This window comes from Lytechinus pictus, chromosome 9 (genome assembly GCF_037042905.1).
Source record: "Lytechinus pictus isolate F3 Inbred chromosome 9, Lp3.0, whole genome shotgun sequence".
Lineage (NCBI taxonomy): Eukaryota > Metazoa > Echinodermata > Echinoidea > Temnopleuroida > Toxopneustidae > Lytechinus > Lytechinus pictus.
Genome location: NC_087253.1, coordinates 17,905,001 through 17,930,533, shown reverse-complemented (window position 1 = coordinate 17,930,533; position 25,533 = coordinate 17,905,001). Strand labels below are relative to the sequence as shown.

The following is a 25,533-nucleotide window of genomic DNA, read 5'->3' as shown; positions in this document are numbered from 1 at the left end:
CTTCTGTTCTCCCCCCCCCCCCTCCTCATTATCCTCCCTCCCTCCATCCCACTCCTTCTGCCTGGAGCCTTCTTTTCCCTGAATTCCCTCCCTCCCCTCCTCGTCTTCCCTCTCCCTGTCCTTCTCCCTTCCTCCCATAATTTTTCCCTCCTCCTCCCCTCCTCCCTCTCTCTCTCTTCCCATCATCCTCCCTTCTCCTCCTTCCTTGATGTCCCTCCTCCTTGCCCCTCTTTATCCTCCCTCTCCCTCCCTCCTCCACCTTCTCCCTACTCAATCTTCTCCTCCTCCACTTCCATCTTCCCTCCTCTCTTTTACCCAGACCTCATCCCTCCAATTATTTTCTCTCTTGGACCTTGGCCATTCTTCTTATTCCCAATTCTTTCCCTTCTTCAAACGCACACTGCATATTGATTAGTTTGATAAAAAATAACACACTTCAAATATTAATTATTAATCAAATTAATCAGTGCAGAGATTAAAATAGTGCACTTCCAAAAATAGACAAAACAAGCAAGCAACAAGATCGTTCTACAGTCTTGCAGTAGCTGAAAGTACCGTACATGTGATTCCCTTCATGTAGGACCCTATATTTCTACATGTAGATATCATTTTCATGACATATTCCCATTATCACAAAGTGCTAGAATTAGAATAAAATGTTTAACATAACATAACGGAATGTCATTGCATGGATCTTAGTATGATGCTCTATGAGCAATAAGTCTTCAATTTTTGTTCAATTCCAAACAATACAGCTTCATTTACATGTACATGTATGCAGGGACAAAAAATGTGATTGGAGAGTTTTTTACCCCACGATAACATGTTTTAGACATCAAAGTAAAATGATCAACGTATATATCCTAGTCCCTACATGTAGGCCTACACCCCCCCCCCCCCCCAAAAAAAAAAAAAACAGTATAAAGGTCAAGTTCATCCCCACAAACAAGTAGACAAGCTTGCATTACACAATTCAATATAACAGCAGTGCTGGCATTGAGATGAATGAGATGAGATGAAAAAGTTTTCACAAAAAAGAAATCATTCATTTCGCAATGAAATACGAAGTTCATTGACCCTGATCAAGTGGTCACCTGAAACTCATGCAAAACAGTCAGTGCAGTCAGTCAGTCCTAGTTTCATGCAATAGTTCCATTTACTTTCAAAGTTATGATATTTCAAAAACACCATAAGGGGAAAGTTCATTGACCCTAAATAACTTTTGACCTTGATCATGTGGCCTACAACTCATTCCAAATAGTACTTGATTATTAACATTAAGTCCACATTTCATGAATAGATCCATAAACTTTGATTTGAATAGAGAAGAATCCAACAAAGTTTCCTTGAAAATGAAAAAAAATTGATGTAAAATTAAACTATCTAGAAATATCGCTACAGGTGAGGAATACCCCACCCCCCCCAATGTCATTACTATTGCGACACACTTTCCAACACATTTAGAAAATGCATCTTGCATGTATTGACCACTGGGTGAATGTTTGGGCTAAATTTAATGAACAATGATACAAAACTAGGAAAGTAATTCAACCAGTTTTCATGGGTTTTTGGCAAAAATATGCCGCTCCAATGGCAACACAATATCAAACACATTTGGAAAACTAAAATCCCATGTTTTTACCTGAGGACCAATATTGGTGCAGACTTTCATGAGCAAAGGCAAAAAGACCAGGGAGGTAGTTTGACCACAATGAGTTTTCCTGAGTCTTTGACCAAATTATTACCATGGCAACAACATTTCTGACAAAAAAAACGCGTTGCACATCTTTGCCTCAAGATCAATGTCTGTGCCAAATTTGATAAGAGTTGGCAAGAAACTGATGAAGTTCGTACCACAAAATCTTTTTACCTAATTTTGGTCATAATATATTGCTACTATGGCAACACAATTTCTGACACGTTAAAAAAATGTGTCTTGCACATGTTAACCCCGATGAATGTGTGTCAAAATTTAATGAGAATTGCGTAAAAAAATGAGGACTTAGTTAGAACCACACAAGATTTGCAATGGACCAACAGCCCAACCGAACGCCTAAACGATGATTCCTATAACCCATTCAAACTTCTTTTGGCAGGGGTATAAATCTGACTGGGCATGGCTGTTCACCTACAGATTAAGGGGCAAGGCCCTGTGGGTACATAATTCATAGGTCACAATCTTCCAGCCAGGTACTTACGATGGTAATCTAAGACCCCTGTTACACTGGGTTTCCTACCCGAGACTGGTTTCCAAAAAGTTGACTTAAATTTTTGACCCCCTATTACACCGAAATCATAACGCTGTGATTGTTGTTTGGATAATCGTTCCACATGTAGCACATCAAGCGAACCTGTCTCGGGCAGGTTTGCGTTTACTCCGAATCCAAAGCAGTCTCGGAACACATCGCGAGGTGGTCCGAGATAGGTTTGCTCAGAAGGGATTAGAAACCTGCCCGACACTGGTCTCGGGGTACCCCGAGACTACTTAGAAAATCCGGTGTAACAGAGATCTAAGCTACATTATCTCCTAATCTGACTAGACAGGGCCATCCACCTACAGTCCAAGGGGGAAGGCCGGTAGGCGCATAATTCACAGGCTACCATTTCCCAGCCGGAATATAATAAAACTATGTAAATTACTGTTTGAAAATACACAAAAATATGACTGGGCGTGGCCGTTTCACCTACAGTTTAAGGGGCAAGGCCCGGTAGGCACATAATTCACAGGCCACCGTTTCCTAGCGAAATCAACTTAACTATGTAAACTAAGACTAAACTTTATAAAAATATTTTATCAGACTGGGCGTGGCCGTTTACCTACAGTTTAAGGGGCAAGGCCCGGTAGGCACATAATTCACAGGCCACCGTTTCCTAGCGAAATCAACTTAACTATGTAAACTAAGACTAAACTTTATAAAAATATTTTATCAGACTGGGTGTGGCCGTTCACCTACAATTTAAGGAGCAAGGCCCAGTAGGCACATAATTCACAGGCCACCATCTCCCAGCCAGAATCTACTTTTTTATCTAAACTACCATTTAAAAAAGGCTGGCGTGGCCGTTCACGTACAGTTTAAGGAGCAAGGCCCAGTACGCAATTAATTCACAGGCCACCATCTCCCAGCAAGAATCTACTTTTTTATCTAAACTACCATTTAAAAAAGGCGGGCATGACCACTCACCTACAGTTTAAGGGGCAAGGCCCAGTAGGCACATAATTCACAGGCCACCATCTCCCAGCCAGAATGAACTTTGTAAACTTCTCTTCAAAAATTGATTAAAAAAATTGAATGGGCATGGTCGTTCACCTACAGTTAAAGGGGCAAGACCTAGTAGGCACATAATTCACAGGCCACCATCTCCCAGCCAGAATCTACTCTTTTATCTAAACTACCATTTAAAAAAGGTGGGCGTGGCCGTTCACTTACAGTTTAAGGGGCAAGGCCCAGTAGGCACATAATTCACAGGCCACCATCTCCCAGCCAGAATCTACTTTTTTATCTAAACTACCATTTAAAAAAGGCGGGCATGGTCGTTCACCTACAGTTTAAGGGGCAAGGCCCAGTAGGCACATAATTCACAGGCCACCATCTCCCAGCCAGAATCTACTTTTTAATCTAAACTACCATTTAAAAAAGGCGGACATGGCCGTTCACCTACAGTTTAAGGGGCAAGGCCCAGTAGGCACATAATTCACAGGCCACCATCTCCCAGCCAGAATGAACTTTGTAAACTTCTCTTCAAAAATTGATTAAAAAAATTGAATGGGCATGGTCGTTCACCTACAGTTAAAGGGGCAAGACCCAGTAGGCACATAAATCGCAGGCCACCATCTTCCAGCCAGCATCTACTAAATATGTATATCGAAACTACTGTTTAACAAAAAACTGGGGCTGGCCATTCAGCTAAACTTTAAACGGGCAAGGCCCAGTAGGCACATAATTCACAGGCCACCATCTCCCAGCGAAAATCAACAATGTAAAGTTCTGTTGAAAAAGAAATTACAAGAAATATGACTGGGTGTGGCCATTCACCTACAGTTTAAGGGGCAAGGCCCAGTAGGCACATAATTCACAGGCCACCAACTCCCAGCCAGGATCTACTATTTTATCTAAACTACTGTTTAAAAAAGGCAGGCATGGCCGTTCACGTACAGTTTAAGGGGCAAGGCCCAGTAGGCACATAATTCACAGGCCACCAACTCCCAGCCAGGATCTACTATTTTATCTAAACTACTGTTTAAAAAAGGCGGGCATGGCCGTTCACCTACAATTTAAGGGGCAAGGCCCAGTAGGCACATAATTCACAGGCCACCATCTCCCTGCCAGAATCTACTTTTTTATTTAAACTACCATTTAAAAAAGGTGGGCGTAGCCATTCACCTACAGTTTAAGGGGCAAGGCCCAGTAGGCACATAATTCACAGGCCACCATCTCCCAGCCAGAAACTACTATTTTATCTAAACTACCATTTAAAAAAGGCGGGCGTGGCTGTTCACCTACAGTTTAAGGGGCAAGGCCCAGTAGGCACATAATTCACAGGCCACCATCTCCCAGCCAGAAACTACTATTTTATCTAAACTACTGTTTAAAAAAGGCGGGCATGGCCGTTCACCTACAATTTAAGGGGCAAGGCCCAGTAGGCACATAATTCACAGGCCACCATCTCCCAGCCAGAATCTACTATTTTATTTAAACTACCATTTAAAACAGGCGCGCGTGGCCGTTCACCTACAGTTTAAGGGGCAAGGCCCAGTAGGCACATAATTCACAGGCCACCATCTCCCAGCCAGAAACTACTATTTTATCTAAACTACCATTTTAAAAAAGGCGGCGTGGCTGTTCACCTACAGTTTAAGGACGTTCCACAATTATGTTTGTGCGCATCATGATCTGCGCATAGTTTACACTCTGCGCGCTGACGTCACAATGGATGAACTGGCGATTTAATCAGCTGTAGGTATTGTGAGCTGATTTTTTTTCTTATCTGCATGCACTAACTGCAGATCTGATGTGTTATTTTATGAAGCTAATAAACTGGAATTATTCCATGGACCATTTTTTTTTATTCCTCTACAATTTCAAAATAGTTTCTCTGTAGTGCTGCAAAGTATGATGAATATGACCCCGAGTTTTGAATAAATGGAAAAGTGGTTCGGAATTTTCCCTCACATAGATACTGCTTTTGGCGCGTTTTCGGGTGTTTTAAGAAGCAAATTTTCTCTAATAAGAGTGCTCATAGTTTAAAACAAGCACATGAACCCATATTTTTTAATGTTTGCCCCTCTTAGGTATACCTTCCTCTACAACTTTGCAAAGTTTGGTGAAAATGACATGGGTTTTGAATAAAGTGCAGCATTTCTTTTTCTTCTCAAGTTTGTTATTGAAATTTAAAATTGTTTAAGGTTGAGTATCTTTCCCGCAATTTCTAAGAACTGTGAGTGTTGTTAGACTTAAATGAGCAAACAATTGACAGCAATATCAATAGATTATCCATCTTACGGATACAATTATTAATCATATTGCAAAATTTGATTAAATTTTCATGGATTTTGACTGAGTAATAGGGCTTTAAACTCATTGTTGTGATCTCGTGAGGTCTAAAAATGCCAAATTTTTTTGGATGCGCAGTTCTTAAGAACATCATCCATTTTGGGTAACTTTGAAGCTCTATAGCAAAAAATCAAGCCCATGTACCCATGTTAATTTTTGCATGTTTGGAATATTCAGTGGCTAAAGTTTCTATGTGCAAAGTATGATGAAAATTACATGGATTTTCAATGTTTGGGAGCAAGACTACGGAACCATTCGCATTTTAGACGGTATTAACAGACTTTTGCTTGTTTCGGCGCATTTTGGGCTGTTTTAAGCCAACTCGCAATACTTTGGACACTGATAATTTGAAAACGAGCACATGGACCCCATAGTTTAAATGTCTTAACTTCTTCAGAATATATTTCTCTACAAATCTAGAGAGTATTATGAAAATGACATGGATTTTGAATGTTTGGGAGCAGAACTACGGAACCATTTGTATTTTAGACATTTTGGACGGTATTATAAGACTTTTACTTGTTTTCGGCGCATTTTGGGCTGTTCTAAGCCAACTCGCAACCGTTTAGACACTAATAGTTAAAAAACGAGCACATGGACCCCATAGTTTAAATGTCTTAACTTCTTCAGAATATATTCCTCTACTAATCTAGAGAGTATGATGAAAATGACACGGATTTTGAATGTTTGGGAGCAGAACTACGGAACCATTTGTATTTTAGACAGTTTGGACGGTATTATCAGACATTTGTTTTCGACGCATTTTTGGGCTGTTTCAAGCCAACTCGCAACAGTTTAGACACTGATAGTTTAAAAACGAGCACATGGACCCCATGTTTTTAATATTTTAACGTCATCAGAATATATTCTTCTGCAAATCTAGAGAGTATGATGTAAATGACATGGATTTTGAGTGTTTGGGAGCAGCACTAATGAATCATTCGTACAGTATTTTAGACATTTCGGACAGTATTATGAGACTTTTGCTTGTTTTCGGCGCATTTGGGCTGTTTCAAGCCAACTCGCAACTGTTTAGACACTAATAGTTTAAAAACGAGCACATGGACCCCATAGTTTAAATGTCTTAACTTCTTCAGAATATATTCCTCTACTAATCTAGAGAGTATGATGAAAATGACATGGATTTTGAATGTTTGGGAGCAGAACTACGGAACCATTTGTATTTTAGACAGTTTGGACGGTATTATCAGACTTTTGTTTTCGGCGCATTTTTGGGCTGTTTCAAGCCAACTCGCAACAGTTTAGACACTGATAGTTTAAAAACGAGCACATGGACCCAATGTTTTTAATATTTTAACGTCATCAGAATATATTCTTTTGCAAATCTAGAGAGTATGATGTAAATGACATGGATTTTGAGTGTTTGGGAGCAGCACTAATGAATCATTCGTATTTTAGACATTTCGGACAGTATTATGAGACTTTTGCTTGTTTTCGACGCATTTGGGCTGTTTCTAGCCAACTCGCAACCGTTTAGACACTAATAGTTTAAAAACGAGCACATGGACCCCATGTTTTTAATATTTCAACGTCTTTAAAATAAAACCCTCTACAAATCTAGAGAGTATGATGAAAATGACATGGATTTTGAATGTTTGGGAGCAGAACTACGGAACCATTCGTATTTTAGACATTTTAGGCATATTATAGATTGTTTCAAGCCACTTTGCATTATTTTGGACACTGATAGTTAAAAAATGAGCACATGGACCCCATATATTTAACATTTTAACGTCATCAGAATATTTTTCTCTGCAAATCTACAGAGTATGATGAAAATGACATGGATTTTGAATGTTTGGGAGCGAAATATGAAACCATTTGCATTTAAGACAGTATTATACTTTTTGCTTGTTTCGGCGCACTTTTTAGGTGGATTTCAATATTTTCAAGCCAACTCGCAACACTTTGGACACTGATTAAAAAACAAGCACATGAACCCCATATTTATAATATTTTAATGCCTTTAGAATATATTCCACTACAAATCTAGAGAGTATGATAAAATTGACATGGATTTTGAATGTTAGGGAGCAACACTACGGAACCATTCGCATTTTAGACGGTATTATTAGACTTGTGCACGTTTTCGGAGCATTTAAGTGGATTTCAATATTTTCAAGCCAACTCGCAACACTTTGGACTCTGATAGTTTGAAAACGAGCACATGGACCCCATATTTTTGATATTTTAATGCCTTTTGAATATATTCCTCTACAAATATAGAGAGTATGATGAAAATGACATGGATTTTGAATGTTTGGGAGCGAAATATGGAACCATTTGCATTTTAGAAGGTATTAAGAGACTTTTGCATGTTTTCGGCGCTTTTTAGGCAATTTTCAAGCCAACTTGTTACGCTTGGGACACCAGTAGTTTAAAAACGAGCACATGGACCCCATATTTTTAATATTTTAAAGTCTTCAGAATATATTTTTCTACAAATCTGGAGAGTATGATGAAAATGACATGGATTTTTAATGTTTGGGGGCAAAACTACGGAACCATTCGTATTTTAGACGGCATTATTAGACTTTTGCACGTTTTGGGCGCATTTTTTGCAATTTTCATGTCAACTCGCATCACTTTGGACACTCATAGTTGAAAAACGAGCACATGGACCCCATATTTTTAACTTCCCTATACCTTTGATATGCATTCCTCTACAATTTAGCCGAATTTGATGAAAATGACATGGATTTTGAAAAAAGTGCAGCTTACAAAATACTTTAATTTTTGAGTAGATTCACGTCTTTGAAGATTTGTTTTTTCCGAGTTTTTGCATCATTCTTGCCAAATTAGGGCGCTGCTAACTCCAACTAGATATAGTTTTACCAATTAAAAGACTTTCTCTTAGTTTAGTATACACTTTGTTTTATATCTTGAAAATTTGATGAAGTTTCATGCGGTATCCACTGAGTAAAGATGATTTAAACTCATTTGGTGAATTCGTGAGGTCTAAGAGAGGCATAATTCTCTTGATTGCGCAAGATTGCATATCATTCAAATACGGCGACTTTGAAGACCCGTAGAAAAAAAATAAGCACATGAAATATTATTTTTTGCATTTTCATAATGCATAGATACCACAGTAACTCTCTGCAAAATTTGGTGAAAATGACATGGACTTCATTTTAACTGTGGAACGTCCTTAAAAGGGACAAGGCCCAGTAGGCACATAATTCACAGGCCACCATCTCCCACCAAAAATCTGCTAAAACTATCTGAACTACTGTTTAAAAAAAGACTGGGCATGGCCGTTCGCCTACAGTTTCAAGAAAGGTCCGGTAGGCACATAATTCACAGGCCACCATCTCCCAGCCAGAATCAACTATACAAACTGCTGTTTAAAGCAAAATTAATCAAAAAATCTGACTGGGTGTGGCCGTTCAGCTACAGTTTTAGGAGCATGTTTTGGGGGGGATAAAAGCAAATTTGGGGACCAGGAAATTTTAGGTTCGGACCAGTAGAAAAAAAGAAGGTTAGTGTGGAGCCCTGCCACATGCCACCACTTCCAAGCCAGAATCTGTTTATTATGTAAACTACAATTTTTTTTTAAAGAATAATAAAATTATCTGACTGGGCCTAGTCGTAAGGTCTGTTACGCACATAATTCATCGATCACAATGGCCCAGCCCGGTATATAAATCTAAGCCAGCTTATCTACTATTTACTCTGACTGGACGTGGTAGGTCCCCTAGTTTAAAGAGGCAAAGAGGCCACCATCACCCAGCCAGCACCTACTTAAAGTATGTAATCTATAATATAAGACTGGGCATGGCTGTTCACCTACAGCTTATGGGGCAAGGTCCTGAGGTGCGTACATCGCAAGCCATCATCTCCCAGCTAGTATCTTCTTATCCTGAAACTGGTAACATCCTGAAGGTGATTAATACCACCGCCTACATGTCATTACCATGGCAATGCAGTTTCTAACACATTTGGAAAAATCTATTTGGCATGCCTTTACCCCAAGATGAAGTTTCATGAGCAATGATAAAAATCTCAGCAAACAGTTTGACCAGCAATGATTTTCCTTTGTTTTGGGCAATAGCTGTTCCCATGGCGACACAATTTCCACATTGGGAATATGGAAATTGCATGATTTTACCCAAAGACCAACGTTAGTGCCAACTTTCATGGGCACTGGCCAAAAACTGGGGAAGTACATGTAGTTTGAACCACAATGGGTTTTGCCTTGGTTTATGACCATACTAGGTGGTTACCATGGCAACACAATTACTCAAATGCAAACGAAATGTGCCATCCACATCTTTACTTCAAGACCAATGTGTGCCAAATTTCAAGATGAAAAATAGAAACTGATGAAGTAGATTGTTTTGCAAGATTTTTACCTAATTTTTGCCATACTGTTACCAAGGTATAAACACCATTTCCCCACCACACACAAAAAATATGTCTAGCACGTCTTTGCCTCAAGGACAAGGTGTGTGTCAAATTTCATGCAAATTGGTCAAAAACCAAGGAAGTAGTTTGAACCAAAAATTTTACCTAATTCTCGCCATATATGGTGTTACCATTGCAACAGGATTTTCCACACTTGCAAACAATGTGCCTTGCACATCATACGTCAAGACCAACGTGTGAGCCAAGTGGTTAAAAACTGAGGAATAGTTTGAAGTGCAAGATTTGCAACACACCGACTGCCCAACTGACCGCCCAACCGTATGCTGATTCCTGTACACCCCAATTAAACTTCATTTGGTGGGGGTATGATGTAGTGTTTTCAAGTTTTGGTTGTTTTGTACAAAATAGTGATAAAAACAGCATGGCTTATAAAGGAGCCAATGATGTCACACTCCAACAATGAATGAGTGTCCCCCCCCCCCCCTAATAATGTAGAACTTGGTTTGATTCTTCAAGGGAAATTTAGAATTTACAATCATCATCATTATGCTTTTGATTATAAAGAGCTACTATTATTGTGAAAATAAGCGGGGGAAAAGGTATAATCTTCTAATTTTACACCACATAAAATTTCAATGAAATGTGTGGTGTTTTGCCTGCTTGACTTTTCTCTATTCATTCAAATCAACTTTGTCATATGGACTACAATTACATGTAGATGTTAAAATAGAACAAAGCAAAAATTCAAACCAAATCTTCTAATCATTACTTCAGATTTCAATGACATTTCAGTGTTATGCTGGTTTCATTTTTGTCCATTAGCACAAATCAACCTGCTGTCGGGGTGAACATGACCTTTACATTCAGCTAAGTATTACATAAAAATATTTCTTTCTAAAAAAAATTGCAGAGTTGCTGAGACAATTATCACAGACAGTAAATATATATGTTTGTTCCCAAAATTAGTTTCTGTCTGTGTACATGTAGTTCAGGATAAACAGGTCTCCCTGCCTTGCTACTTCTATTCAACAATATTCCCTGCTTTTGACAACAGAGGGCAGTATATAACTTTTGACAGAAGTTATGATAAAGTCCATCTTCATGATAGAGCTCAATTTCTTTCACAACCCACATCCATTTTCACCATCTAAAACACAGGATATATCGTGTGGTTGTTCTGAAGTATGGATATCCATGTATGACAAGCTAATAATGCAACCAAGATGTGTCATAAATTTATCATTTCTATATTAAAGACAATATTATGTAGAGGTATCTCTTCTTAATTAGATGGCTTGAATGACAGGGCTCATCTCTGTTGGAATACCAATATCTCTGTACAAACAAATAAATAAATAATAAAAAAAATTATAAGCCAAGCGTACACGCATTAAAAAATAAGGGGAATGGAAGGATGACGGAAGGAATAGAGAAAGTTGGATGAATGTATAAAAGTAAACAAATATATAACATCAAAATAAATAATCTGGCATTCATCAATAAACAATAAAAATGAAATTTAACATACCACGGGACTGGGAGTAAAAGCTCCCAATTTCAGGTCGGCTTTGTGACCTGAACCTATACAGCCCATTCTTTATTTCAGAATTACATTAAACAAAACAATTTATTGAATAGGTATTCCCATAAAGACCACAGCAAATAATAAAACATGGAATGTTAGTTGGACGGCCCAAAGATAATTCCATTGTTAAATCAGTATTTAAAAAAAAGAATGAAGAAAAAATTTTCAATGTTATGATGGGTCGCACACAGAAAAAAAAAATTAAATGATTTCCATTGAAAATTATCATAAATGTACAGATGTATCCATAGGTTTTTAATAATAAAGCATTATAAGGCATTAGTTTTTGTTTGTGTTTTTATTTTGTTATTGGTGTTGTAATTTTGTTGTTTGAAAGTTTTACAGGGAATTCAATAGTTGTTATGGATACAAATGTATTTTGTGATACAGACATTGTGTATTTTCATTGTACATGTATATCACTCAAAGGGTTGATTGAAAAATAAAATTTTACAAGTAAAGTTACGTTGTATGATTTTCAAGAAGGGCAAACGTGATTACAAATTTAAAAGCAAGCAAGTCATTTTGAGGATTAGCATATTAAAAGTGTTAATGGTTCATTTGTTACAAAAAACAGTTTATTCATTGTTAGGAATTACAGATTGAACACCAGACAGTGAACAGAAATAACACAACAAATTATCAAGACAATGCCATTTTGATAATTAGGTTGCAGTGTTAATAATCAAAGGTACAGATTGAGACATACAGAAATTTAGCAATTACCAAAATACCCCACCAAAATTTCACACAGCACAAACGTCAATGAGAAGAGCAAGGGGTTAGTTTAATAGCGTGAATAAGCACATATTAAAAGTATTTAAAGAGTAGATCACGACCAGCATATTGTAATTTACATACAGTGAAATAGAAATATAGTTTTAAGGTCAAGGAAATTATGTGACATCCAAGGAGTTATTTGACAAAGGACGTGAAAAATCCAATTATACATTTATGTACAGATGTTTACATGAACACAATTGTATCATTTTTTAATATAAATTCAGTTATTGTGAGAATGTACAAAATGTAGGAAGGAATGTGTACACCCAGTAGTATTAGAATAAACATGACATTTACATGTTATATCACAGCAAACATAATATCATACATGTAGAGGTAGAAAAGGAGAGTTTAGATTCACACAAGATTATTATCACATCCAAAACAAATTGTTTTTTCAAACATGATACGCACCAACAATTGCAACCCATTCGGGTCCAATTTTGTCATGCAAATTTCAACAAGCGGCAGTCAACGCATTCCGTGTTTCATATGAAGGGCGGTCAAGAATCGAGGTAACATGATTTGTGGGAAATAAAATCAAGGTTAAGATTAAATTCACATGGTATATATGGGGCATGCATGCAAAAATGGGAACAAATCCAACAGCATGTACAGATCATGTATTATTTTCAAATCCAGCAAAATACACAAACACTTCATCCATTATGTTTTACAATGTATTATTTTCAATTGGTTATATACAACTGAACATGTATCATATACTTTAAACTTTATTAAAGGAATAGTTCACTCATGAAAAAAATTAGCAGACTTTTAACATTAGTTACTGAGCATAACAAGATAGAAATCCCAGGCCTTAGGCCTTAGTTAAATTTGAATATTTTTAAAGGCAAGACCTGGGCCCTGTCTTACAAACAGTTACAATTGATCCAATCAACTGTAACTCCATGGAAATCCATCCACGTCATAATTTGTCTACAGAAAACTTGCAAAATGTCCTTTGTAAACAAATGAGAACACACCAAATTGTCAAGAAATTTTATCAATGAATTTATGGATATACATTGAGATCTAGAAATTTTTTTGAACAAACATGCATTTTATATGTTGACTTTGCTGGCTTTCCATACATGTAGTTGCGATTGATCGGATCAATTGCAACTCTTTGTAAGATGGGCCCCTGGAAATCACTGTAGTTTGAGTAGAAATTAAACTTACAATGTATTGAAATTGATATTTTCAGACTTTCAGAAAAAAAATCCCCTTTACATTTACAAATAATTTCTAATTTGGATGCATTCTCCCAAAATAACACTGGGAATGGTATGTACACAATATAACATACATGTACTAATACTAATGTTAATCTACAGAATTATGGTACACCAAATTTCCACACACATTCTGGGGCTGGACAATGAAATTAAAAACATGTCAAGGTGGGGGTGTAAAATTTCCAAAACTGCAATATTAACTCAGGTACAAATGACATGCTCTCGTTTTGGTTATAAAATGAGAAAATGGCATGCAACAAAAAATATCACAATAAACATTGACTATATAATCTTCAAAAATAATTTGATCAAGTACTACAATTTTAATACAAAGTAATTTCATAAAATGTAAACAAAAAATAATGCACTGATTATACATCTAATAATAGTCATCATCTCATCATCATCATCACCATCATCTCCAATCATGTAATGATATAACAAAACAAACTATTCAGTTGAATAAAATAAAAAGAAGACTTACTGTACACAAGTAGCCAATAACTGATGCCAAAAAGGAAAGTGCCCTACGTGTATATATCACTAATGCTATGAATTATGGAAAAGTTTATAGGATTTTTATTAAAGATGGACCTTAAATTGACTGGAACAATATGGATTTGTCTGCAAATTAATCAATTATGTTGTGCTACACTGTATACAGTGAGTGTACATGTATGGTCTGCTAAACTGTACATGTATAGAAAAACAGTCCTTTCACACAAGTTTATTTTTAAATAAATTTAAGAACTTAAATTTTACATGTACTGTATGTAGGCCTCTTGGGCATACATGTACATGTACATGGACGTAAACTGGATATTTTTAATGTTTTTTTAGATTGTGCTTTGGGCCTGATGTTGCCACCATAAAATTATGAAAAGGGGCCCAAAACTACCACATAATAAACCGGCATAATCAAATCAATACAAGAAAGTTTTACATCAAGTTAATTAAATATGATTTAAAGTAACATTATATCTTATTTTCAATTTAAAAATATGTGTACTTTGGGGAAATTCTGTAAAGTATTTATAAACAGCAATAGAGGCTTACTTCAAATTTATACAAATTTCTGAGTTGTATACGGTGGAATTCTGGCATACCAGGTACTTTTTAAAACACCCATAAATGATGTAAATTATGATTTATAGGCCTAATGAATCAAGCGATTTGATGAGTGCAGCTAATTATTTAAAAACAGCTTCTTGAAACAGAATAAATACAAATATTATTCATTGGCCATAAGCCTAAGGGACATGGCAATATTTCTTTCATTATTTTTTTAGTAATCTTTTTATGAAAAAATAAATGGCCTAAAACGAAAGACAACCCCACCCCAATCTTCTTGTATTGCACAATATAAAAGGAATATAAAAAGGTCAAGAATCACATGTGAAAAGACTAAAGTACTAATGGTAATACATGTATAATACATGTGCAATAGTCTACATCACACAAGAAAGGGCATTCATTTCTACTGTATTCATCAATATGATTATTGATGATGCACTGGAAGGTCTACATTAAACAAAAATCAATCTAATTACCATATGAAAGGCTTTATAATGGCCTTTAGTGCAGTGCACAAAGGGGTATTATGATGTTTCATAACATGGGTAGGGTGCAGTGCTACAGTATACAAATGATGCATGGGTTAGAGTGGGTCAGTAGGAACTGTGTGCACAAGGTAACTTTGGCATGGTTTAACCCACGAGGCGCAGCCGAGTGGGTTTAGACCATAATGCCAAAGTTACCGCGTGCACACAGTTCCACTGACCCACGAAAGAAACCCATGCATCATCTGTTTTATAGAATGGAAAAAAAATTATTGAATAAACCACAAAAATTAATGATTTACCGGATGCATGATAATTTCATGCGTCCGGTAAATTCAATTTACTGGACGCATGAAAATATTTACTGGACGCATGATTTTTTTTACTGGACGCATGATTTTTTTTACTGGACGCATGATTTATTACCGGATGCATGAAAATACCAAAATGTAATGCAGACCCTTTGATAACCCTGGACAACATAAATATGTATGCCTAAATTGATAATATGTTGGCACAAAGGCATTATTATACCCAAAATGCCAGATACAGCTTTGCATTGACTAGTCTAGATCTATGAGTACCGGTATGAGGCAGCCTCGGACCTCCAAATCCAATAGCTGTGTGTGGTATGCCCGGGCCGCGCCGGGGGCCAGTGCCTACGGCTGCCTGGGCTGGGCCTGCAGTGGAGATTTGGCTGTGCACAGCCAGCGCCAGCCCAGCTGAAACCTTAGATCGTATGTCTGGACTTTTCAACTAACGAGTTTGCAGGCAGTTTTAATCCCTATGACAATTACGGTACCGTATTTATACTTACAGATCATTTTGCATCCTTTATTTGATTCATTCTGCCTTGATCGAAAATTCAAAATTTTGACGTAAACAAGCGTAACAGTACATGCGCGATGACATCACAATGACCTTTTCGGACGATAGCTTGTTTACAGTGGATATCGTTTTGATTATCGGGATATCGTTCATGCAGCCCAGTAAAAATTCTTGCATTGCTCTCAACCAATCAGATTGCAGGGATTTTCCCATCCATTCTATAATAATACATGTACTGTGTGTGATAGACATAAGCAATAAAATGCTGGTAAATGAATATTAGATAGCTTTTAGTGTTGAACTGTAATAATAATAATACCAACATGCTCACATATAGCGCATATCACTGCCAAATGCGTCCCTATGCGCTTTAATTGGATATTATTACCCTGGCTTTAGCCCCGCAGCCTTTTACAACGCGGTGACATTTCAAGGAATAAATTCCTGCCAGGTACCCATTTACCTCACCTGGGTCGAGTGCAGCACAATGTGGATAAATTTCTTGCCGAAGGAAATTACGACATGGCTGGGATTCGAACCCACGACCCTGTTTCAAAGTCCGAAGACTAATCCACTGGGCCACAGCGCTCCCTTCTGTAGATGTACATGTTCTGGCGGAGGAAGCGTACTGCGCTTATCACCCAGCGTAGGAGAAAAAATTCTCAGCGGCTACATGTATCTTTTTTTTGGAGGGGGGGGCATTCAGGCAAATGCAGAATTTGTTTTGGGGGCTAGTTCTTTCCTTAAAGGACTTTCTGGTTTCGCTGTTAAAAGAAGCATTATGTATGATCTAAATTTACATTTAGGATAAGAAACGTTCTTGAATATTGTTTGTGGCAGATTTTGAGGTATCAGATGGTTGCCCCCAAAGCAATCAGTTTTTGAAAATTCTAGGGGATTTTATGGCTGTAATGAGGGAAAAATGTCACAATCATCATTTCAATAATGTTTCCATGCAGGCCTATAGACCTACATATTCATTGGATAGTAAGGCCCTATACTCTACATGTATGAAGCATGATTTGCAAATATCATGAATATTTCTACTGCACTTTTCCTAGAATGTTCCCAAAACATTATACATGTATTTGTTTTGCATTTGACGTTTTGTATCAAAGCTACGCAAAGAGTGTAAAATGCACACATACACTACATACATGTACATTGGATTTACGATGTGCAACCCCTTTAAATCCGCTGAATCCAATTAATGCAATTTGCAAATTGGTTTGGGGGTAGATATTGTGATGTACACACACTGATCATTTATGTAGTCTCCAGGCACAGACCCTGATTAAAACTTTGATTAAAGTAGGTCTTCACAAAAAGACTAACACAAAAACTTGCTGATTCAGTGCCTTCAGTACACAAGTCATTGTAGGCTTTGCATTCAGACCCCTTAACCTAGGTGACGGGTTTGCACAGCAGACTACACTGATCGCAGGTACATAGGTCCTACATAGCTCTATGTATCTTGGCCTGTCTGTGCCATTAGTGCTGACAGCCTCTCTGGTACCCCTCTATATATACACATTCGTGACTCGCTGAATAAATTGAATAATGTCAAACACTATTAAGTGTGCAATGTGCATGTACAGTGCAATACCAATTTAGAAAGAACTTGGTTACCAATATACTGTATGTACGTGTATGCTATTTGTTTGGTGTTTCAACATGAACAGGGATTAGTTTTTGATTGATGCCATCAGCTTAATATCTGATAGATTTGTTTGGATATAGGCCTATTTTTCCACAAAAAAATGTTTTTAAAATTCAACTAAATTCCCTCATTGAAAGAAAATGATACAGCACTAAAATGAACGACATTTATTTTTTTCAAAATACAATAAAAAAATACGGAAAATATTTTTTTTTTCTCTAAATCTACATACATGCAGCATACATGGATGCCATATGGATGGAGGGAGAACAAATTCTCCTACATGTACTTTTTACCTACAAAGTGGCATTTTCATGCATCTCAATTCTAAAATATTCCTTTGATTTTCATTTGTGTTTTTCTTGATTTCATGAATACAATCAAACCAAATCATATCAATTACAATTGACAAAAAAGAAAAGAATAACGAAAATAATATTCAGAATAAAATTATTAATTAGACATAAAAAGCAGTATCATATCGCTCAAAACTAAATTGATGCCATCAACTATGTCTGGCATAGTGGCATACAAGTACATGTCTGTAGTGGAAACCTCAGTTTTCCTTCTTTAATTCTCTCATTTGAGGGGTACATGTAATTGGCAGGCAAAAGAAAGGGTGACTTTGAGGGGAGGGGTGGGAGATAATCAGAAAGTCATTATACATGTATATCAACAAAGTTTTTATTACCCCTATATTATGAAATCCTGAATATATGCTCCTGAATGAGTAATAATTGTGCTATTAGACTTTGTCGCTTGTCTATTGAAACCTTGTATCTCAAAATTCTTTAAAAATTAAGGGCAGCTCATAAAAGGATTATTAGACATTTATATGACAATGGCGGCAACCTATTGTCTGAAAACATCCTCCTTATTACTGAGGAAGACTCTTTATGGGCAAATGAAATATGCAACTCAAATGTTTTCCTTCAATTATTTAACATGTATTCTATTAAAATCTAAGCTTTTTCTGAGCTACCCTCTATTGTTTGATTTTGAGATACAAGTGTAACAGTTCAGTGCTCAGCAATATAGTAGAATTACAAGTGCATGCAAAGGTACATATTGGAAATATGAAATCAATTATCATACTTGCCTGTGTATACCTGTAAAACTATTGAGCAATTGGCATAAGGCTTTAACAGACATGTACACATCAATGCTCTTGAATACATGCAAATTAGTCCACATTCCACACTCATAAAAATTCCAACGCATAGAATGCATTCATTCATTCATCATCATTTGATTATGTTTTCTGGTCAATTTTTGCTCATTCATTTATCAATTATTACATATGCTCGTCTGTTTATATACAGGATATTATTTTTTTTCAAAGGCAGATTCATTCCTCGTGGATGGCCACAGTCATTCATTTTTCATTTATGTACATGTAGATTCATGCATTCTTCTATCCATCCATTCATTGTTATCTCTGAAGTGATATCAAAATGTCAATAAGCAGAACAATGTAGATGTAAATAATCACTTCCAAGTTCAAACAAATCACGTCTTTGACAGACACTGCATTAATTTAAGCACTACTTTCAGTTTGCTGCAACTCAAGTCACTATAATCATTCAAGAAGGCATGGGAAAATAATTATTAGATCATATTGTATGGAAGATATACATGAGGAAAGTGGGGGTAATTATTATTTCTCAAATTGTAGATTTACAATCTGTTTTCAGCACTGCATTTATGTTAAACATACAGCATGTTTTGGAAGAATTTATCATTATACTGACCACAATAGCTGCTACTTCTTGGTCTGTAACATCCATAGGCTCATTCATCATTCCAAAATGAGGACCAACGATGATTTGAATCTCTAGAACTCTTCGAAACGAAGACAATGACAAGAATTGTGATCCTGCGAACAAAGATAAGAATGATCAATCGTAATTTAGAAGGGGAAAAGCATCCTATACAATGTACATGAAGTCAAGGTCCAGGTTGTAAAACAAAGTTTAGTGATTGATTATAGAAAGGACTTTCATAGGTCATTCTATGTACATTTCTGTTTCATAATTATTCAATCTTTAATTGGGGTCTGTGATACAGACCCAAGAGAGCTTTATCAAGTACTAAAGTAAACACTTGACATTGTGAGGATATCTTTCTGAGTTTAACTAAGTTCAACCAAGAAACATTTTACTATGCATGTAGATCTAGTCATTTCTACAAGTATTTTAAACTTTTCTGCAAAAGACGTGTACCGTATTAACTATAAAATTATCAATTTAGTTAACTTCGAAGGAAAAGGGTATAAAAAACCTGATTAAAAACTGGAACAGTTTCCTATTCTACAGTTGATTTTAAATGCAAGTCTAAGAACTCGAATTATAACATAACTATGTGCCGTGCCAAAGTCGGGGGTCGGGGGCTCTGGAACTACATTTGTAAATCTTGGTCTCAAAATGGGGTATCCGGAACGGCTCTTGGACCAATAATTGCTAAAATTGCAATGCTCTGGAACTGACCGCATAAAAAAGGGTGTCTCCGGAATCTACATGTAGATCGTAGGCATATAATTGGTGGTAGTTATGTAAAAAAACGCGCGCTCGACTTGCTCGATTCATATCGGGCTAGCGCAAGCTAAATGCGGGCGCGGTGACCTTTTTTTCTTCTTCTAAGAAATACTAGGCAGCAAGGCTCGACCATGAATCTTGACCACTGCCAACATGTACAATATGCCTGCCCTCTACATGTACCTCAAATGAAGTTCGTGTAGGCTCCACTCCACTTCACTACCGCTACACCTACCCGAACATCAAGGTACTACATATGTAATTAACTCGCTCTGATACTCTGAGTGACAAAGGTGGGACTACATGTAGATCTCAATGCATAATTATTGTAAATCTCATGCACCAAAACGACCTTTACAAGAATAAAAAACTTATCTTCTTACTTTCCATTCCAATTTCACTCCATATCAATCCGCCGGTTAGTCTCAAATTGGTAATTTAGAGCCAGTATCGGGTTCCTCACACGTAAAATTCACTGCCGATTCCAAAACATCGCAAACGCATATATTGCGCATGCACGGAAATCGCAGCTCAATTCATGAATATTCATGATAGGACTATAAACCGGGATTGTTTCGCACTTGCATCAGATCTTGATCTATAGATCTAGTCCTACTCATGAAATTCATGAATTCAGCTGCAATTTCCGCGCATGCGCAATTTGCGTTTGCAATTTGGAATCTGCAGTGAATATGTGTGAGGAACCTGATAAGAAGAAGAAAAGATAAGTTTTTTTTATTCTTTTTAAGGTTGTTTTGGTGCAATAAATATGCATTTAGTCCCATCTTTGTCACTCAGAGTATCAGAGCGAGTTTATTACCTTGATGTTCGGGTAGGTGTAGCGGTAGTGAAGTGGAGTGGAACCTACACGAACATCACTTGAGGTACAGTCACGTACATGTATTGTATTACCGCTGATTACCGGACACTATCATGATTCCGGACTTGCTTATTACTGCGTACCAAAACGATTTCATACCATTAGACTTCCGCAGTTCAATTTCAGAGAGCAATACATGGAATAAGATTGCAAAAACAAGTCGAAAAATAAAACTTTTAACCTTATTTATCTCTAAAATGACAGAAAATGATTAAAATATCATATAATATCGTTTTGCAATATAACAATTGATATATTTTCTGACGGAAATATGGGCCTGATTTGCCGAATTTCAATCTCGTCTGCGCCTTCGATCAAATGCTGATGTGTGGTGTATTGTGGGTGATCATCGACGGCTAGACTCAAGGTATACCGTCGACGATCGACAGCGCATCGATGAACTTGATGAGCGATTGAGCATCGAGATATGAACGAGCATAATATTGGAAAGAGTCATGGAACATGCAGCTAAAACAAAATTAGTTAGCAAACACAAATTTATTACCAACATCTCCTCATGCAGGTGCGATATAAAAAGGCAAACAAAAACTTAGAATTTATGAATGATATATGAAGAACATATCACACACCAATTCTTTCTTACCCGATTATTAACCAAGAATATCTTCACCCGTCCGGAATCATGATGTATGTAATTTGTCACGCACAAATATTATTGTTTTTCGTGGGGGGGTATGCGGCAAGTGCGATGCAAAGAAAACCCTTGGTAAATATCAAATAATTTTACCATATTCATAGTTTCATGTTTTGAATACTCTGTAGCAAGTGCGAATTTGTCTTGATTTTATTTCCTCTAATTGTCATTTTTAAAGCACTGAATAAAGTCTGGCAATAGGATACACTACCATACTAGACCAAAACCTTCGGTCTCTGTTATATTGGTTGTTCCGCTGAACTCTGTTGGCTCCACTCACCAATTACAGAGACCGAAGTTCGAACTCGATCTGTACAGGGACTCAATGACAATGGCCATATAAAACTTTTGTTTTTAAGTTCGGATAAACCAGGGAAGTGTCACAAGTGTGGGAGTTGCACGACAGCAGAAGTCACTGTTTTTTTCCTTTTAAGTTGATTTTTTTCCCATTTTGATGCATTTCAGGCCAAAACGGAATAATAATCTTTATTTTGATCAGGGCTTTTTTAATATATTTTTATGAAATAAACTATATGGTAGGGGGTAAAGCTACGCGGGTCCTGAAGCTACGTACCACTCATCACGCATGCAGTTTTCAATGGCAAATGCGCACTCTGTGTGTGGAACTGTGACTGCAGAGTGAAGAACAATTCCTATTCATTTTTTTTCAACAGAGGCTGCAATAAATCTCTAAATGCAAAGAAAACCAACAACTGTTTGGAATTTCGGAGTTAAATTCGCTTTAATTTCATATATCCTATAATAATGTGAACATATTTAGAAATTGAGGCACAGGAAATGCTATTTTTTTGCATGATAAATCGAGTGTGTAGCTTTAAGACCCCTTCTACATGTATCGTCCGGCGAAATCAAGAGGGGTTCGGAAAACATGGTGCGATTTTCGTATTACGTGAGTTTTGGGTTATTTTCTTCTTGGTTAATGATCTTTATAATATTTGCCACAAATTAGGGAAAGATAATTTGTTCAGATATTGAAATTGGCATAGTATTTATCGTTTGAAAACAAAGTGCGTAGTTTTACTAAGGTCCCCCCATCATGATTAAAGACAAAAACAAATGAGCCCCGTCGCGTCGGGGGGATTTTGCATTGTTAACCCCATAATCCATATTCCTATATAATAATGGCGGCTTGCACGATTGCGAGCCGTACGAGGAGAAATTTTTTAAAAAAACTCCTCGAAACAGACGGCTGCCCTCACTTATTATAGGCTCAAGGGCATCAAGATCAACCGTTAATGCGCCGTTGTTGTTGTTGTTCGTTGTGGGTCGTTTCCACACCCAAATGATCTCTGCGAGTCCCTGACCCCGACATGTGGCACTGTGCTCCGCCACCAAACCCGCCCAGACCAGGTTTAGCCCGGTCGCGCCCGAAAAGTGATTGACTGGCTCCAGTTAAAGTTACATATCTGAACACCATTTTTCATATTCATCTAAAAATAAACCGGGATACCATTTCCAATCAGGACCATTCACTCGACATTATCACAGTTTTACTAAATAAATACTTGATAACCCAACATTCAAGGGAAAAAGGGAAGTGTTTACCTGGTAACACGGACACAAAGATTTCCGGAAATCACGAAAACACAAGTTAAGAAATATGTATGCTGCCACCTACGTCAGATGAACACTTTATTATATCAAAATTATGAAGGAAATATTGTCGAATTGTATTACATACTATATGAATGTATTTCATGAAGATTATTCCATCTTACGAAAATACAAGGCAAGGAATCAAATGATGTGAGATTTTTTGGGGGGATACAGGACAGGGGCGGCGATCTGGGGGAACAGGGGGAGCACCCCACTTTTTGAAGCACTAAAGGTGTCCTTTTTTACCCAAGAGAAAGATGCCCCCTACAAACGAGTTAAGTGCCCATTTTATATTAGAATGATCCGTTTTATGTGTCGACTATTGCCCCTTGACCCGTTGCCTTCTCGTGTCCATTATCGTATAAGATAATTGCCCCTTTTTTACCGCTCTTTTCATGACCGACCAATCAGTGTCCGTTTTCCTGATTTAGAATTTTGTTCCCTTCTGCAAGCGCATCAAAAATTTTAATCAAATGATCCCTTTCGAAAGTTGTGTTTATTGCCCCATTTATGTATTTTTTATCATAGTGAAAATACTTGATCATACAGGAAAATGAGGGGGAAATTAGAATATTTCACATTTCATAATTATAATAAAATACAAAAGAAATAGTGAGTAGGTGATGCCATCAGTCCCCTCATTTGCATACCGACCAGGATGTGCATATTACTGTTTTTGTGAAAAAAATAAGCGAAACTTGAAAATGGCATAACTTTCTTATTTTACATCCGATTTTGATGAAATTTTCAGTGTTATGCTTGTCGGATTTTTCTCTTTTTATTAAAATAACTTTCTGTTGGGGGTGGCCGTCCTTTAAAGCATAAATAGAGTTTCAGCAGTGTCAGCAATCCCACCGGCATGCAGAGGGGGGGGGGGGGAGCTTTGGGTCTTGGTCCCCCCAAAATTCACGACCAAGAAAAACGAAGAAAATGAAATGTATGCATTTTATATTACATAACATAACGGGGCAGCTGCTCGTTTATGACGTCACAGATCCGAAAATTTGAAATTCTAATAACTTTCTTAAAGGTCAAGTCCACCCCAGGAAAATGCTGACTTGAATAAAATAATAGAGAAAAAATCAAACTAGCATAGTGCTGAAAATTTCATCAAAATCGGGTGTAAAATAAGAAAGTTATGACATTTTAAACTTCGCTTATTTTTCACAAAACAGTGATATGCACAACTAGGTGAGTCAGTCGATGATGTCCAACACTCACTATTTCTTTTGCTTTTATTGTTTGAATTATACGATATTTCATTTTTTATGGATTTGACAATAAGGACCAACTTGACTGAACCATATAGTATTAAACAATGCTAATTCCACATGTACAGGGAGGAATTAATCATTGTATCACTTGACAATGGGGAGAAAATTAGAATATTTCATATTTCATATAATAAAATACAAAAGAAATAGTGAGTGGATGACGTTATAGTCTCCTTCGTTTGCATACCAGCCAGGATGTGCATAACTGTTTTGTGAAATCATAATAGGTCCATGGTGAAATTCAGCGAAATTTTAAAATGTCCTACTTTCTAATTCATACATCCGATTTTGATGAAATTTTCAGTGTTATGCGTTATGGATTTTTTTTCTTTCTATTCAAATCATGGACCTATTACAGGTCCATGTTCAAATCAACTTTTTGTTGAGGTGCACTTGTCCTTTAATCTTTCATGGATTTTCTTCAAACCTTCACCAATATCTTAAATTACTTTTTATTTTTGGCTATTTTTACAACAAAGTTTTCGTCAGGGTGAACTTCCCGTTTAAAAGTTGCAAGCTAGCGAAGCGATAGACCAAAAATTATACTGGGGATGCCTACCATCACTTGCCCTCAAGGGGGGGGGGTAGGGAGAGATGGGGTGGCGACATTGGCGGCGGAAGCCAAAAAAAATAGGGGGGACCACCAAAAAATTTTGACAAGCAAAAAAAAAAAAAAAGTTATCTTATCAACCAAACTTTTAGGGGAGACGCGCAGGAAACAAAATTGACAAGCAAAAAAAAAAAAAAAAAAAAAGAGGTTATCAACTATAAAGTTAGGGGGGACAGGTCCCCGTCCCCCCGCTTCCGCCGCCTATGCCTATGGGTGGCGATACAGAAAGAGGGTGAGAGGGAGAGAGAGAGAGAGAGGGAAAGAGAAATAGAAGGGGTGGGGTGTCCCAGCAGCATCGCGCGGAGGAGATAACGTAATGCTTTCCATGTCTTCAGCCGGAATGCGGGGAATGTGTGGCATCCGTGAATA

General features: G+C 37.1%; 1 long non-coding RNA gene across 1 annotated transcript; it reads right to left on the bottom strand.

Annotated features, from left to right (window-relative positions):
- Nucleotides 1–273: 273 nt before the first annotated feature.
- Nucleotides 274–23,288, bottom strand: LOC129268719 (uncharacterized). The gene is made up of 4 exons (XR_010294667.1): nt 23,230–23,288; nt 19,346–19,470; nt 11,470–11,536; nt 274–11,276 (listed from the first exon to the last, which is right to left on the bottom strand). It is a non-coding gene; the product is annotated as an uncharacterized LOC129268719 (long non-coding RNA).
- Between the last annotated feature and the right edge of the window lie 2,245 nt (nt 23,289–25,533).